The 12,925-nt window shown below is 40.9% G+C and overlaps 1 protein-coding gene and 1 long non-coding RNA gene across 5 annotated transcripts in view; one reads left to right on the top strand and one right to left on the bottom strand.

The window, feature by feature from the left end:
* Znrf3 (zinc and ring finger 3) overlaps positions 1–12,925 on the bottom strand; it is a 222,880-nt gene that overhangs the window by 25,704 nt on the left and 184,251 nt on the right. The gene's annotated exons all lie outside the window — the stretch shown is intronic.
* LOC106149851 lies at positions 645–7,899 on the top strand. The gene is made up of 3 exons (XR_001236297.1): positions 645–2,522; positions 5,183–5,440; positions 7,361–7,899. It is a non-coding gene; the product is annotated as an uncharacterized LOC106149851 (long non-coding RNA).

Below are 12,925 nucleotides of genomic sequence, written 5' to 3'. Positions count from 1 at the left end.
ATTCCACACATGTCCCAGGACCTTGCACAGGAGTCTACCTGCAGCAGAGCAGAGCAGTAAAACCAAGCACCAGAAGGATTTTTGCAGTAACAGGATGACAAACAAAACGAAGAAAAAGACAAGAATCTCAAGGACACTGTTTTCAAGTTTAATTTTGCTTTTTAAAAACATATTCCTTCTTGTATTAAGCCTTCAAACACTCCAGCTGAGGTTACTAAGTCACAGAACTTGTGTGTCAACCTCCTGATATCCACTTCTCTGCAAAAAAATCACCTCTTTGTCACCAGGAATACTTTTAGTGATGGAGACAGGGGTGTATAACTATACTGGTTACAGTAACTGAGATCATGGGTTGTAAAACACAAACAGAAAGGCTGTATTTTAGGATCTAATTCGAAGAACAAGTGCTATAATCTTAAGTGTACAGACCAACAGGTAAAGGTTGTTTCATTTATTTTTGCTTTGTTTTGTTTTGTTTTGTTTTGTTTTGAGACAAGATCTCATTATGTAATCTAGGCTGGCCTTGAGCTCACAGCAATCCTCCTGCCTCAGCCTCCTGAGTGCTGGAATTACAGGTGTGTGCCACTACGCCTGGCAAGGCTGTTTTATTTCTATACTCTTATAATTTTCCAAATGCATTTCAGTCCTGGCCTCAATAAATAGTCATCACAATAGTAGTAACAATGATGGAAGGGGAAGGAGAAATGTGTAAATAAACATCAAACTGGCCTTGCTCAGCCCAAAAACTGATGCTAGCTGGAGGAAAGGATGCTCCTGGCATCCCTCCCAAGTATGTAGGGTGCAGTAATAATTATCACTAGTACTAGATTCACGGCCCCATAGAAGCCTTTTTGGGCTGTGAAGCAGAGAACAGGCAGTCTACAGGATTAAAGAAATGGAGCTACGCTAATTAGAGAAACTATGTTCAAGCTCAATTCTGTGGCTCCCCTTGAAAAATACTCAGCATGGTTCTGAAACAGAGGAGCTTAGATGGGTGCATGGTGTGGTCTAGAAGAGGTTCAAGACAAGCATCCAGAATGGAGAGGAAGAGAGGGCTGGCCAGGAGCTGATGGCCAGGTTCTGGTGAGGTTCTGGTGGAGACAGCCAACCCTGCAGTTACACTAAGTAGCATGGAGGGGGAGGTATGCCAAGGTGTCATTGGGTACATGGTGGTTTTGCATCACAGTATACTCACAAGGTCCACACAAAAACCTTCCCACAGGTTAGTGCCTACCTGTTGTTCTCTTAGTAGCAGTTGGCAGGCCCACAGTTTAGTTTCTAGTACATGCCATCCAAGCAGTCCCTGTGGGTTTGGATTACTCCATCCAACCTCAGTTGGTTGTCCTGTCAATGACACATCTCAGCAGTGCAGGAATACTGCCTGAGAGTCCTCCCTGAGTAAATGTCAAGATATCTACTCAATGCTAACACTCATTTCCACCAACAGATATATAGGCAATTACTGTTACAGGAAGGCAGAGCAATTTAAAGAATAGTTGACAGACTTTAACAGTGCAGAAAATGGAAGAGGGGAATAAGTTAATGCCTTTAAAAGCCATTACAATGAAAGAGGCTATGAAGACTGAGCCACAGAAAGGTGGAGCTGACTGGATCACTTCCTTTGGTCAATAATAAGTAAATGATTTTGTCATTAAGAAAAGAACTTCTTGCAAAGGAAGAGCTTAATCCCAGGAAAAGGAAAGAGTAAAAAAAGGTTACATAAAGTGAATCAGGGATAATCTCTATCAATTACCCAGAGCCTTTCCTGTTGGGAAAGTCTCAAAAGAACAGGAAAAGAGCTGGGTCATGATCCAGGGTGCTTATGCTTTCTTTTACCATCCAGGAGATTGGCAGTCTGGTTGTGGTTAAGAAAACAATGGTAAAACTGTAAGAGCCACATAACCCTTCAAAGCGGGCAGGTAACTGCAGATTATGCCAACACTGGCTCAAGAGGCACCCAAGGTAGGCATGACAGCCTAGCTGCCATCACTTTAAGGGTAAACAAATAAAAACACATACCCTTCAGAAAGATAGCTAGGATATGTTGTGGGGAGTCAGATCCACAAAGACCACAAACTATTCCCTTTGAAGGTAAGAATTTTGGCCAGATGGTCCCACATGGAATAACCAATCCAACCTGATCTGATTGCAGAGCTTATGTGGCACACTTGAGGACACTAAGCCTGCTTCTGCTGTCCTGGGACATAGGCAGCACCCTAAGGAGACTCAGTCTCCTTCTGCCAGCCCAGGAACAAGTGCAGAACCCTGGAGCTATGCCTGCTTCTTAAGTCCTGGAAGCCAGTTAAGAGTCACTACAGTCTTTGTGCAAAGGGACAAAGGGGATCTCTCAGGCAACAATGAGCCTAACCATGGTCCATCTGAAAATATCTCTTAGTTCTGGGATGGGATGAAAGCGCATGTTCTCCCACATCTGAGATTTGCAGAAGGAGGATGTAACTTCCCTGAGATCACAATATACTGACACCCGGGGAGGCTGTTCAGAGCCAACTGCATCCTATCAGGTATGCACCTCTACTTCTTATAGTCCTGCAATGCCCAAGTTTTTATTTGTGGAGAAAATCAGAATTCAGTAGTATCTGATGCTAGTTTTTCAAAAATATCTTTAAAATATACTAGTATGTTAATAAAAATGTAAATATTGTGTGTGTTATTTCAAGCAATCATTACTAGAACATTCCTATACCAAGAGATCTGAAGTAAAGTACTTAAAAGAAATGATGGGCGCCTGCCTGGCAAGCGCAAGGTCGTGAGTTCGGTTCCCGGTACCGGAGAAAAACCAAAAACCAAAAAAAAAAAAAAAAAAAAAAAAAGAAATGATGGGGATTGAATCTAGGGTCTTGCACATACTAGGAAAATTTTCTACCCCTGAGCCACAACCCCAGCCCCTGTTTAAGGATTTTTTTTATTAGCACATGTGTGTAGTACATGATGTTGTGGGGAGTTGGTAAATAATACACTCTAATTCCTTTTCTCACCCCTTTTTCCTTCCCTCTCTCCCCACTCCACCCATCTCTTGATCCCCTTCCTCTTTTCTTTTTAAACCACATTTGCAATACATAATGTTTACGCTCCTTGTGTGGAGTTGGTCCATGTATATAAGGTGCTGGGGATCAAACCTAGGGCCTTGTGCATTCTACGCTGCTAACTACTGAGTTATAGCTCCAGCCTAGCTAAGAAATTTTTAAAAAACAATTTGCTAAAAGAAGGTCAACTATAAAGGACTTGTTAGCTGATGAGTTTATGATAGCTTAAAAGAGTGACAGAATCTTAAAAAGAATGTAAATTAAAACAATTTCAAATGTAGCAATTGAGTTCACTTAATAAATCTTAAAGTGAGAACTTTTGTAACAATAATAATTTCCCCAACATTCTAAGTTGGCTTCTAGTGGGATAGGGATATTTATATAACTCAAATTTATAAGCTAGACAGCCAGGACTTTTAGCAGGGCACCCAGCCCCTGCTGGTCACATACCATCCTGAAGATGTACTACATCAAGATAAGATGATGGGCAGGCACCAACCAACATTCAGAACACGGGCTTTCCCAAGCCCCTCAGTCCTACTTCAGTTTTTGAACTACAAGAACGTGTATCTGGAATCAGGGTCTGACAGTCAAGGGGACATTAAGTTTGGGGGTCATGTTAACAGCTAACAGATGAAGTTACAGATTAACTCATCACTGCCATTAGTTGGTTAATGTACAATTTGCAGGTAACTTCAATAGTTCTGGCCCATGTTCAGAGTAAAAGCGAGCATTCTCTTTTCTTATTTACAATTTAAAAAGTTATAAAAAGGAATGAACTGCTGACACATACCACAAACATGGATGAATCTCAAAATAATTATACCTGAGTGAAAGAAGCCAGAATAAAGACATACAGCAATCCATATAATATTCTATAAAATTAATTCTGTAATATTCTATACAATGCAAACTAATCTATAGTAGGAAAAAACAGATCAGTGTTGCCTAGAGGCTGGGGAATGACAGGCAGGACAGGGAAGGAGGAAGGGATTTCAAAAGAATAAAAGCACTTCTGGGGAGTGGCAGATATGCTCATCTTGATTTTGATGGTTTTATGGGTGTATGTGTATATAGGTGAAACTACTGAACTGTACACTTTAAATATATGCTGTTTATCATATGTCTATTATACTTCAAAACATTTTTTAAAAACAAAAAAAATGGGTAGGAGGGAAACCTACAACTATTCTTTTCCCATGGCTACTGCTATTGCTTAAAAGCAAAACTATTATGACAACTATTATGACAATACTATCATGTGAATGAGGTTATTTCTGGTCAATATAGGAAAATTCTAAAATCAGTTTTAACAATTATCCAGACTGAGCAAGATAATATTTCCTTCTTGTGTCCAAAACAACCTTGGCATTTTAAACCTGTCAATTAATCTAGATGAATGGGCAAGTCTGCCCAGTAGCATGGAGTGCCCCTGGCCTCTAGAAAGAAGACAGAGCCCAGGTCAGTATACATGAAAGAATACTTCACCAAGATAAGGATGACTGCTACTGTTGCCCACAGTCAGAGGAGCCCAGTGGCCTGTGGGACTTTTCTATTTCTGGTTCTTTCACTTAATAAATACCATTAGGCAAGTCACTTAATATCTGAACCTGTTTCATTATCTGTAGAACTGGGGCAATGATACTACTTCATAGTATTGTCAAAGGTAACAAACAGTTTGTGGGTGTCAGTTGCTTGGCATAGTTCGGGGATGCAGTAGGCATGGGTTAACAGCAGCTGTGATTACTACTCATTAATCTAGTCTTAAATGAGTAATGGCTCTTAGGTACTGACTAATTCAAATCAGACAAGGTGCCTTGAGCAAGAGTTTGAGTTTGGAACTGGGTATTATCAGTTTCTTTAGTAATCATTTTAGCATGGTTTCATGAGTAAGAATGGTGCTATTTTTTGTTGCACTACCTTTATACTTCTGCTTTCACTTGGAACAGACCTGAAATAATGTTCACAGTTACACAGGCCTATAGAATTTTAATTACTCTTAAAATCTTTGGTTCTTCCTAGTTCAACTGGAAGTTACATAACTGATGCAAAGAATTAAATACCTCATTTTCTTGCCCAGTGCTACAAGAAATTCACACCTCTTGGATCTAGAAGAAAATAACCTCTCTATTTTTCAGCTTCACCCAGCAAGACAGATGTTCATGTCTGTACCCCTTAAAGCTATGCTTCCTTTGGCCAATGCAACATTAACTAAGAGGATGCAATGCAAACACGGGAATGGAAAGTGCCTGTGCCTTGGACTTGCCCTCTCTTGCTACTTGGAACTCGGAGACCTCCATGTGAAAGAGGGGACTGGTGTACTGGTTGAGAGGGCACAGCTGTCTCAGATGAGGTCCCAAATGTGCATGAGGCCATCCTAGACCATTCAGCCCCAGGTGAACAACCATCTGACCAAGAAGATCAGCTATGCAGGCCCAGACGAGATCTACTCAGCTACACAACAGAGTCATAGGCAGGTGAAAGCAAGTGGTGGTTTTAGGGCACTGAATTTTAGGGACAGTTTGTTATATAGCAAAAGCAAACTGATATACCTTTCTTAAACGAATGCATAAGGTCATGCTCCTCCCCTGTCATGTCCTCTGCCACCATATTATTTGTTTCCTTCACTGAAAATTACATGGTCTCTCTCACTCACTCATTTTCCATTAAGCCCTATGCAGGACCACCTTTCTCTTCATAGTCTAAGTTCTTTTCCTAGACAAGCTTATTCTGGATTCTGGGTTCTGGACCTTATGAGTTCACAACCTTCATCTTTATCTCTGACCCATTTTTTTTCTGAATTCCAGGGTTCCCATTCAACAGTCCCAAAATCTTCCTAAGAATCTAGAAACCATTATACAAATCTAGAAACCCAAGTCTCTTCCCCTCCTCTTACAATCCCTTCTCCTTTCCCATCTAATCTGCTCAATTCTACCTTTTTAAAAGTAGGGGGTCCCTTTCTTTTTGTTTTGTTTTTGTGAGACAGGGTCTTGCTGTGTAGTTCAGACTGGCCTTGAACTCACTATGTAGTTCAGGACAGCCTTGAACTTGAAGTGATCCTCCTGGCTCAGCCTCCCAAGTGCTGAGATTACAGGTATGCATCACCACACCTGGCTAAGACTCAGCCTAGTTTGCATTCAGTTGACCTGGCCTCCTTCTTCTTCCACTGTCTGCTCCAAGCACCTATGCTCCAGGCACACTATCCCCTATTTCTGACAAATAAAGAGACACAAATATCTAGCTGTTGCTCAGTTTATTCTTTTTACCTCAGCTGCTTGCCTCTCCCAGACCTTTCACATGCTCAAGAACGCACCCCTTCTCTGCAATGCCTTGCCCTACCTTTCACAACAGTCTCTTCAGCAATGGACCCTCTGTGCAACCTCATCTTAAAAAGAGTTTTCACTACACTGATCTTGGCTTCCTATTCACATGTCCTATAAGCCTAGGGTTGCCATATGTCCTTGTCTTTGCACTCCCTATACAGCCCCAGTTTACACTTGTTCTACCACCATAATTAACAATAATATTCCCTTCACTTTCAAGAACATGTAAGCAAGGATAACATCATATAGTCACTCTACAGTAGTACTGTGTTATGATGCTTGACAAAATCAGAGGCATAAAAGAAGGGTGCTAATCCAACTCATCTTGGGTCCTGTTTCACATTTATTGTTTGATGGTCAGAAAATATCAGTCTGTGTTCACAACTGATTCACTCAACCTTCCAGGACAACCTTAATGGTATTCCCCTACCAGCATGTGCAAAACTATACAACAGAAATCACAAATTCAGATGCCTTCAGGGGCCACATATAAGACTGATAGCAAGGGACATGATGCTTTAGTGTGAGGAAGACAGAAGAAAGTGGCAGGGACTATGCCACACGAGACAGGGCATGTCTGCCTGACTGGACTTACAGTTGGCTTGAGTTTCCTTTACCAGGAAGGCTTGGACACTAGTGCTGCCAGACCTTCTGATTTTTCAAGAGAAGGCAGACATATGAATGTTTATACTAAATCTTCCAACTGAAGGGCTGGCAACTAACTTATACTTAAAACAATGTGCAAGTGTATCTGTTTAGCCAATGCCTCACATCTTTGGCCTCCATAAAATCCAGACCTCTGCCTAGAAAACATACCACCTTTAAGAGTGGAAATGAACAAGTGGGCTCCAGAGTCAGGCCAAGTCTGTCTCTGCCACTTATAAGCTCTGGCCAAAGACCATTTGTGGAGGCAAAAGGATGCCACCTCAGTTTCATCTAGAATATCAGGAGCAGACCTTTTTAAGAAAGTGTTACTTTTTCTTCCTATTTCAGGTCTCTTTGATGAAAATGTGCTGCAGAGGTGGCTTTAATGGACCACTGGGCGTACCCCCTTGGATGCTAGTGGATGTGTCCAGCTGAAGTCACAAAGCCCTGAAATACATTCCCGCTCTGCTTATAACTCATCCCACCATAAACCAGATCTCCCTTGGCTGGGACAATTTTTTAAGATTTGAATATGGAAACAGTTCGTCTGAAACTCCCTGGTTAATAAGCAATCATTCTTAAATACTAAGAGGTCACATTCATATTAAGGAACAAATACACTTCTGTTTCCATGGCCTCTAATAGGTAATTTGCAAAAATCCCTAATTTTGAGCGCCACTCAAGTCATGCTAGGTCCTTAAATTAACCATCTCTGAACAAGTGAAAGGATGGCCTCATTCAGAATCTCCCTACCATAATTATTCAGTGTTAGCAAGACTTTACTTAGTAGAACAGAAACTGGGTGCTAGTATAACTTTTTATTTGCTAGAGCTCCCACCTCCTGCCCTAACAAAACCTTGTTTTCTCATTCACTTTTTTTTTTTGGTTTTTCTCTGGTACCAGGAACTGAACTCACAACCTTGCGCTTGCCAGGCAGGCGCTTTGCCGCTGAGCTAAATCCCCAGCCCCCTCTCATTCACTTTTTTTAAAGAAGAAAGTTCTCTAACCCATTACAATCCATCTCTAAGCTTTCATTTTCCTTCAGTGTGGTCAAATACAGCTTGAACTTCCCAAACAGATCTGTCATGGGCTAAGAGGGCACTCTGAGCATCTGGTTTCTAGACTTTCATGTGAACATGAGGTCAATGCACTGGGCAGCTCCGCATGGACTGTGACAATGACCTTCACCAGTACCAGAGACAGCATTTAGTAACGATCACTAAACCTCTTGCAACATTATTTAGTTCAAGGTATAAAATACAAGCCTCACCAACCATGCCTTGATCAGTTTTTTCTCCCTCTCTTTTTTTCTTTTTAAATTTTGTGATGCTAGAGATTGAACCCCAGCACTGTGCATACTAGGCAAGTGTTCTATCACTGAGCTACACCCCCATCCCACACTCCTTTCCTTCTTACAGCCCCTGAAGGAGGAAAAGAAGTCTAGAAGGAAGAATATGAACCCAAAGCAAATACCAGGATTTCAGTTATGTAAACTTTGGGCTTGTTAAGCTGTATTAAGTTTTAAAATAATCCAAATATGCCTGGCAAGTGCAATGTCCTGAGTTTGAATACCGGTACCCCCCTATTTTTAAGGCAATTATTAGTAAAATGAAAAATTTTATATATACTTCCTTTTATATCACATGTATTATGAAACTTTCCAAGCATTTAAAAGCAACTGTCACAAAACAGTTAAGTAGATGATATTTTAAAAAATACCTAAAATAAAGCAGTTAACTTTCTGTAAGGCCTTCCTTTATCACCCAGCAGATGCTAATACTTTATGGCAGCAAACTGCTGTTCGATGGGCTTGAAAATGACAGGAATGACAGGAAGCAACACAGCACACCCCAAGCAGCAGATGTGCTGAAGAACAGATGATAGAGGTAGGCAAGAGCTGATGTGTGGAGGGGTATGCAGAATGTCTCCATCTTCCTTGAGGAAGCTTGTTGTGGACACTTGATTCATGGCAGCTTAAATGGAGACTCCTCACTCTTTATGAGCATTGTCTAGCACACTGCTTGAGTTGTCGGAGGTCTTTGTAAATGTATGAATTTCAGAGACACAGTCTGTTTTTCTACACTGAGCTAAAAATGGAGCCACTTAGTTAAATTAAGGTCAGTGTATCCATGATACCTTCAGGTACAGCCAGGTATCTCTGTTTCCTGTCCAATCAGAAGTTGCTCCAAGATGGTCTGTGAGCCCAGCTTCTGTGTAGTAGCAGCTGCTGAACTGCTCTTGACTCAGGGATCCCACAATCATATTCACCAGGAACTATAAAACCCAAGCTTGCTTTATAACTCAAGCAGGTCAGAAGGTGGCTGCTATTGGTGGAACTGCAGGAAGCACGTAGGACATTAACAAAAGTATCTTTAGAGGACTGAGTGATATTAAATATGCCATTAGTAAATGGGCAGAGACACAACTCATAAAAGTAAGAAAACCAATGATGATAATTAGACTGACATCTCAGCTCTTCCTGGGGACAAGATTTTGGCTAAGATTCTCACTGTTGTCACAGCAACACTTTGGACAGCTATGTGACTTTACCAGCAACATAAAAATGACCACAGTAGAAGGAAAAAAATTCAGGGAAAAGATAGTTAGGGAACAATATTAAGATTATTAACTTTTGCCATTTTCTCTTAGCATGGAGACAGTTTTAATTTTATTAGCAAGATTAAGTGGTTTTGGGAAAGGCTTCTACCAATACTCTGTGATACCAGTGGTTGCTCGTGTTAGAGAATAGTATCTACTCTAACTCAGGCCTCAGGCCCACCCCACCCACTTCCTCTTGCTAATATATTAAAGCAGCACTGCTGTAAATCCATTGCTATTGAATTTATTCCATATACCTCATGCTTCTGTGGTCTATACAGGTAATTAAAAAATCTGTGACAGAAGTTGGTTTTTGACATCTGAGCCTCCTTCCAAAGTCACTGTCATCACAAATTTAACAAGAAATGATTCAAGCTGTTCATATAAGTGCAAGCTGACATGCAAATGAACATTGACCCCACCCCCACCCCCAAGCTCCATTTCCTTTGATACAACTTTGAATTGAATCAGAACAACATGGCAAAAATTTCAGGTAACAACTGGGAGTAAAAGTTGCTGCCATGTTCCACCATCTAAGTACTCAAAAAGCAGCAGAATGAAATCAAGGACATAATGATAATACTGCTTTGCTTATTAATTTAAAAGGAGCAGTGCAGCATCTACACAATTAATTTTCTTTGTAAACCTGAATGTAGAGCTGTTTCCCAACAGCTTTAAGTAATTTCTAGAAGCCCCTGAAAAGTAAAACAAGAATATGAAAGTGGAAGATGGACGCTTACTAATCCAGAAGGGCCGCTCTTCATGGTCATCATTCATTTTGATAGGAAGCAAAGACTGGCCACTTTTCTCTTACAAGATGAAGTGGCCTAACTACAAGCATAGAGCTGAAAAAGAAGTATCTTGGGATTCCTTGAAGCCTAACTCTGTTTTACCCTCTAGATGCAACGGCCAAAGAATCACATGGAAAGCTGAAGAGGTAAAAGGGTCCTGCCAGCCACTACTTCACTTCTACTTTGGCGTGGGCATCTCAGAGCCGCTGTTCTCCCTGACTGCTCTGCATTTTGCTCACTCTTCTGTTCTCCCTTGGAAATGAAGACACTTCATTTGCAGTCTAAGCCTCGATTCAAGTGTCTCACAGGGCAGGGGCTGCATAAACTCCAACTTAGCCAACAAATTCCAGTTGGCTCGTTGATCCAGGTGACCTAGGCACTCTGGATCAGCCCAAGCTCTTTGTTTTGGATTAGGCTGGTTGCAGGGTCCCCTGGCTGTGGTGGGCCCACATTGTTGGCTTGTTGCTACTTTCCCAAAAGAGGATCTTGTTACAAAGAGAAGCTGGAAATTTCTTTGCACACAAGCAGAGACATGGCGTCCCTGCAAAGGCCCCAGGGTAAGGATTAAAGAAAAACAAAATAGAAACCCTTCCATCTCTAATTAGGGTCTTCATTTGCCAAAGTGCCATTCCCCGGCAGAGGATTTACATTCAGGCTGTTGCTTGGAGTAACTTGGAAAACGTCTCCCAGCAGGTCGGTTCCTTGGTTCAGGCTCCTTGGAGCCAACAGTTTCTGGTTACTTGGAGGAGTGCTGCCTGCATATTGTTTTAACTGGCCTGGCTTCTGCAGCCAGCTTAGCTGGGTGAACAACCTCCCATTCAGAACTGAAAGATAAAAGCAGAGTTTGGTTTGAAAAATCTTTTTTAAAAATTTTTTTTCTAAACTTGGGTATTACAGGTTTTGGAGCAAGTATTATTTCTCTTGTACATGGAGTGTTCCCCCCGTCCACCTTGATTCTCTGCCAGCAAAGGCTGCATTCTGGAGTTCAGCCAACCAATAGTCCCCACTTCCTAACCATTCACACCATGAGGCTGGTGGCAGCTGGCCATGGAGACGGACAGCAGCTCCCCATTTGCAAGAGGTTGACCACAGAATAGTGCAGCCAGCTTGCTGGACCCCTGCGGCCAGCCCAGGGCACCTCCTGTGCAGTTCCTTATCATTCTTTGTGTGCACAAGAACACATCTTCTAACACACCAAGAGCCTGGGAACCTGCCCAGGAAGTAAATTATAAAAGGAGGCTGAGTAGGAAAATGTGCATGTGTAAACTTCCATGTATTAAAAATAAATGTTAGATGAGGATGAATTCAGGAGAGACCAGGAAGCAGAGAGAGAAAGCGAGAGAAAAAGAGGAACAAATGGATAAAACAGACTTCATCGATTGTAAAAACATTTGTGCATCAAAGTACACCATCAAGAGTCAAAAGGCAACTGATAGAATGGGAGAAAATATCTGCAGATCACATTAACATAGCGATTAATACCCAGAATATATAAATAATTCCTAAAATACAACAAAAACAATCTCATTTAAAAGACTTGACTAATTCTTTTCCAGAAAAGGTATACAAGTGGACAACACTTGTTAAACATCACTAATCATTAGGAAAATGTAAATCAAAACCACAATGAAATACTACCTCATACCAACTGAGATGGTACCAACAAGACAGAAAGCAAGAAGTGACAACTGGATGTACAGAAAGTGAAACCTTTGTATATTTCTGGTGGGAAATGAAAATGGTACAGTCACTGTGGAAAACAATACGGTGATTCCTTAAACAAACATTGAGCTACCACATAATTTAGCAATGCTACTTCTGAGTATAAAATATATCTAAAAGAATTACAAGCAGGTTCTCAGAGAGATATTTGTACACTCATGTTCATGGTGCCATTATGTATAATGGCCAAAAGAAACAACTGAAGGATTCATCAACAGATGAGTGGGTAAACAAAATGTGACATATACAACAGAATGAATGAAATTCAACCATAAAAAGAAAGAAATTCTGATACATGCTACAATGTAGATGAACTCTCAAGACATTACACTAAAGGAAGTCATAAAATAACAAATATTATACGATTTCATTTATATGACATGTCAAGAACAGGCAAACCCAGAAGAGGAAGTAGACCACAGATTTAGCTCAGCAACATAGCGCTTGCCTGGCAAGCGTGAGGTCATGAGTTCGATTCCTGGTACCAAAAAATAAAAAAAAAAAAAAAAAAAAAACAAACAGAGAAAGGGAGTATTTCAAAGAAGAGTTATTGGTACTGGCCAGGCAATGTGGTGCATGCCTAAGATCCCAGCACTCTGTGAGGCAGAGGCAGGAAAATTACAAGATCCGCTCAACCAGAGCAAGATTGTGATTTAACAAGACCCTATTTAAAAATAAAAAATAAAATATAGTTCAATCCCCAGTACAAAAAAATTGTTATAGAATGTACCCAGTCCAACTTTCTCTAGTGAGCAAACAGCTGAAAAGCAAGTAGGAAATAGTACAAACTCTTCACTCTACT

The sequence above is a fragment of the Chinchilla lanigera genome, unplaced genomic scaffold (genome assembly GCF_000276665.1).
Source record: "Chinchilla lanigera isolate Chin_1 unplaced genomic scaffold, ChiLan1.0 scaffold00054, whole genome shotgun sequence".
NCBI classification, from domain to species: Eukaryota; Metazoa; Chordata; class Mammalia; order Rodentia; family Chinchillidae; genus Chinchilla; species Chinchilla lanigera.
This window is presented reverse-complemented; position numbering and strand designations above follow the sequence as displayed.